Source organism: Limulus polyphemus, unplaced genomic scaffold (assembly GCF_000517525.1).
Source record: "Limulus polyphemus unplaced genomic scaffold, Limulus_polyphemus-2.1.2 Scaffold891, whole genome shotgun sequence".
In the NCBI taxonomy this organism is placed as follows: Eukaryota; Metazoa; Arthropoda; class Merostomata; order Xiphosura; family Limulidae; genus Limulus; species Limulus polyphemus.
Window position 1 is genome coordinate 270,032 of NW_013666501.1, and position 5,424 is coordinate 275,455.

A 5,424-nucleotide genomic window follows, 5' to 3' on the forward strand; every position below is an offset into this window, starting at 1 on the left:
AGTTCAAAGTATAGAGACAAGACAGTAATCGTAAGACTGGTCATCTAAATTACCACTGTAACCCCTATAAAGTTCAAAGTATAGAGACAAGACAGTAATCGTAAGACTGGTCATCTAAATTACCACTGTAACCCCTATAAAGTTCAAAGTATAGAGACAAGACAGTAATCGTAAGACTGGTCATCTAAATTACCACTGTAACCCCTATAAAGTTCAAAGTATAGAGACAAGACAGTAATCGGAAGACTGGTCATCTCACTACTTTTTATGATATAAATGCTTATGATGTTTCGGTAGAAGAAAGAATGAAAGTTATTCGATTGTCCACCTTTTGTCCACCTTTTATCCATTATTATTATTATCTTTTCAACCCACCTATCTCAAGTAACTAATTTAAGCTTTGTTTATCGGTCAGATTTCAGTCATAGAGTAGGTCCTTCTTACAGTGTACAATATATGATAGAACATCAATTGGTTTTTCAATATGATAATTTTTACCTCTTTCATGATCGTTTGCCTCGGAAATAAAAGTCCAATCTAATTATATTATCCACCAGTGGCATATACAAGTCTTTATAAAGTTTCCTAAGCACCACCAGGGCACGCTAAGTTTTGTATACAGCACTTTGGTCTGGAGCTTTTGAGTCTATGTAATGTATACCGAACCCGAGTCATTGGTAAAGAAATGTGTAATCTTCTAAGACTGTTTTAATATGTTATTACATCAAAACAACAGCATTTTATAAACAACTCGACAGGTTACTCCTTTTACGTAATCGGAAGCATTTAATCTTAGAAAGTAAATGATGTACTTAATTACGTACAAGCACGTGATTCAGTCAGCTTATTGATTATTCATTCCCATCCTTCAAAGTTCGCACCACCCCTACTAAAGTATGAAGCCAACTAGTTATTTGCATTTAAGTTCCTTTACAAGTGCCAAATTGTTCATTGCTTCCTCGGGTGTTAGAATGGCACGTGCCCGGCCAGACTAGACCTTGAATACCCCACTGTTACTCACTCCTCTTCTTTTTTAGAACTCAGAGAAAGAACTTGTTAATGTTTGAGTAAAACATTATGATCAATGTAGAAAAATCTTGTGAAAAACCTGCAGTCGTGTTTATGGTGAACAGACCTACTATATGTGCAATTTTTTACACTTTTTTATGACAAAAGATTTCTGCTGTTTTGATAATTCAGAAACGTGAGTAACATATCTTGTTTGTTCGTCTTCATGCGGCCTGGGAGAGTAAGATTATCTTTTATATCGGTAGAAGTAACAAAGAAGAATCTGTTTTATGAACACCGTTCTTTGATGCCATCTTGTCTTTACATCAAACTTCCAATTAGTCTTAGTATAGAGGGCGTTTCATTTGGTCAGAGTATTAGGAATGATGTAACTCCTATAAGAAGAATTTGCCAAGGTAGAGATACAACCGCGAAAAGCAACCCCAATTTCTGCAGAGGTCGGGGTCTAGCTAAAAAGCTCCCTCTGGCTGGTTTTTAGGCAATCTTCTGTCGCCAAGATAATAATCGCTTTTCCTTGTTTAAGACATAGGCCATTCCTGGGGTAGATTTATCTCCAGCTTGGCGGAAAGTCCTCTCTAGTGACAGCCGAATAGGTTTGAAGATAGAGCAAAGTAAATACCAACTTTTATATGTGGATTTTCAGTTTGTTGAACCAAGTATCGAGCTGCGTGGGAAATTCCATAGGCTCTGGAATCTGCTTCTGTTAAACGGCTTGCTTTGTGTGTAAAAAAACAAAAAACCTCTATACATCATCTTTAACGAATTAAGAACAAAAAATCTTGATGTCTTTCAGTTGAAGATCAAGAGAATATCATTAATATTGTTAAGTGGATATGATGCAAGAGACTTGAGGGACATGCAGAGTCGTTAGCTTCTTGTGTTCTTTATAAAGTCCCCGAAAGGCCGAACTCAAGTTTGATTAAGAGTATTTAAAACTAGATGAAGAACGTAATTTTCTCTAGTCCCAAACGAGGAAATAAAAACATAGTTTGTTTGTTTGTTGTTTTTTTATCAAAGCCTGTTTTAAGTGTCCGCGCATGCGCAGTAACCCAACACCCCCCGGGCGATTCAACATTTGAGATCGATTCACTAAGTGAAGAGCTCTCTAATAACAACACTAGAAGAAATTTGATTTTTTTTTGTCCACTTTCCAAAAACAAAACAAACAAAAGTAAGTTACAATACTTGGGCAGAAGCCTTACCGCTGTCTACAACTATTGCTTTCGAAAAGTCACGAAACTCGCCTCGTGTCTAATAACAACAGTAGAAGTGATTTAATTTTTTTTTGTTCACTTTCCAAAAAAAAGTAAGTTACATTACTTGGGCAGGAACCGTACTGCTGTCTACAACTATTGCTTTCGAAAAATCACGACACTCGCCTCTTAGGCTGCTTCTATCTTGAGCTTATCATTAAAATAAGAAGGAAAAAAAAAGGTTTCGCTTTTCCGTTGGAAGATCCTCAAGATGTAAAAGTTACTTAATTTTTCTTTCTTTGTTGTTTCTGTTCAACAGAAGATTTTCATATAATTGTGGTGCCTCGTAAAGAGAGACGTGAGAAAATGGCTTTTTTTTTGGGGGGGGGTCGTTTCAAATTTTAGCGTAAAGTTATACGAGAGTTCTTTGACTTAACAGCTACTGTACAGTTATACAGCTGCTATACAGAAACTATAGCGCACGTAATGCAGATATGTTCGGTAGCATATCGCTGGCTCGAACTTTGGACATTTCGATTCACAGTCTGATGCGTTATAAGAATGACAGTCAAATCTTACTATTCGATCAGACATGAATAACCCAAGAGTTGGTAGTGGATGGGTGCTATCAGGCAGAAAGCCCTTCAATACTTAAAAACCAACGCTCACACACCCCCACCCCCAGTAGTCGTATTTCAATTTGTCTATCGTGCATCTCAGCTTTCCAAACAATAAAAAAGCAGTGACAAAAACTTTCTGCAGTGACATAGCAATGGCATGGGTCTTAATTCATAGTATTTACTGCCTATGAATTAACAGACAAAAGGGATATCAGTTAGTCAGTAGCAACCAAAGCCAACTCTAAGTATATCCTCGTTGTATCAATTAGTGAGATTTTATAGCGCACCCATGGCCCCAAATTGTGGAGAACGTTTTTGCGGCAGTCGGTCTCGAACCATGAATTCACGGATTCATTTACATCTGGCCACAGTTAGGAAAGGAAACATGATTTGAAAAGCATGTTTTTGTAGAATTATTTGTTTAAATGATGTAGTTAACACATCTTCTATTCTCCAATCGTCGTGAACTATCGTTAGCGTGAGCCATAAAACGTAAACTCGACACCATTCGTTGCGAAACGCAATTCTCGCTAGTCCAGAAAAACTCGATCATTGAAAAGTTTGGTGTTATGACAACAAATAACGAAGTTATCTCCTACAACCTTAGGGAACAGTTTTTGCCTTTTTTTTTTAGCTATCCGTTTAGTCGATCTTCAAAAGAAACTGAAGTGAATGTTTTATGTTATTGTTTTTTTTCTGAATGACTTTATGATTTTAACAAAAAATATATTTATTAATTTTAAAAACAATTGCCCTACACTAACATATGCTGTTAATTATCGAAAGTACTAAAACTTAGATATTGAAATAAACGGTAAATTGCCTAGTGTTACAGCTATGGTGAAAGTTATGCATAAAGGTAGTTAGCTGTAGGCCTAACGTGGCCTGGTGGTTAGGGGTAGTTGTAGGCCTAACATGGCCTGGTGGTTAGGGTTAGCTGTAGGCCTAACATGGCCTGGTGGTTAGGGCGCTCGGCTCACAATCTGAGGGTCGGATTCGAATCCCCGTCATACTGTGGGGGCGTTATATTGTAATGGTCAATCCCATTATTCGTTAGTAAAAGAGTAGCCTAAGAGTTGGCGGTTGATGGTGTTGACTTTCCTCTAGTCTAACACTGCTAAATTAGGAAAGGTTAGCGCAGATAGCCCTCGAGTAGGTTTGCGCGAAATTCAAAATAGACATAGAACGAGAAAAAAAATTCACCCTGTTTTCCGACTTTATCATAAAGTATTTGTTGTAGTGGTTGATGCTAATAAGGTTTACATTGCTAACAAAACCGTGACTTGTGATCCCGTTAATAATTATACCTTTCTCTTATCACGCATGGTTTACATATTTATACCAAAATATGAATTACCTTCCTAATCATATCCGGTTTAATGAATAAATCTTTCCAGGTGTAAAATAAACCCTTCTTTGTCCGTTTGTCAACTCTGGTCGTAAAGGTGTAATTTGCTAAGTCCGACCACAGCCACTTAGGAGCAGACGGTGTAATGTTTATTTGAAATTGGACGTTTTGATGACAGAAGTTCAGATGCCGAACATAATAGACAACTCCTGCGTAAAATATATTCTATCGGTAAACGTTTGTTTACAGGAATATCACTGCTGTGAACATTTGTTTACAGGAATATCACTGTTGTGAGTTTTTGTTTAGAGAGATATCATAGTTGTGAGTTTTTGTTTAGAGAGATATCACTGCTGTGAAAGTTTGTTTAAAGGAATATCACGGATGTGAACGTTTGTTTACAGGAATATTACGGCTGTGAACGTTTGTTTACAGGAATATTACGGCTGTGAACGTTTGTTTACAGGAATATCACTGCTGTGAACATTTGTTTACAGGAATGTTACGGCTGTGAATGTTTGTTTACAGGAATATCACGGCTATAAACATTTGTTTACAGGAATGTTACGGCTGTGAATGTTTGTTTACAGGAATATCACGGCTATAAACATTTGTTTACAGGAATATCATAGTTGTGAGTTTTTGTTTAGAGAGATATCATAGTTGTGAGTTTTTGTTTAGAGAGATATTACTGCTGTGAAAGTTTGTTTAAAGGAATATTACGGTCGTGAACGTTCGTATTACAAGGATATCACGACTTTGAACGTTCGTATTAAAATGATATCACGGCGGTGAACGTTATTTTACCAAGGTATCACTTTCTTTAGGCAGATAGCAGTGGCATAATGTTTCAGATGGTAAGTAATGGTCGCTGGTTAAATATTTGTACTGTAGACCCTTTTATGATATCATCCTTTATATAGGAAACTCTGTTCTTTAGGGACATAGACATGACATGTGTCCCTCCTTAATTCATAGTATTTCATGTGATAAACATAACTCCCTTCTTTTGGGACATATCCAGGACATGTGTCCCTCCTTAATCCATAGTATTTCATGTGATAAACATAACACCCTTCTTTAGGGACATAGACATGACATGTGTCCCTCCTTAATTCATAGTATTTCATGTGATAAACATAACACCCTTCTTTAGGGACATAGACATGACATGTGTCCCTCCTTAATTCATAGTATTTCATGTGATAAACATAACACCCTTCTTTAGGGACAT

The 5,424-nt window shown here is 36.8% G+C and overlaps 1 pseudogene; it reads left to right on the plus strand.

Annotated features, from left to right (window-relative positions):
* The window catches only part of LOC106461065, a 100,714-nt pseudogene that overhangs the window by 60,304 nt on the left and 34,986 nt on the right, over positions 1–5,424 (plus strand).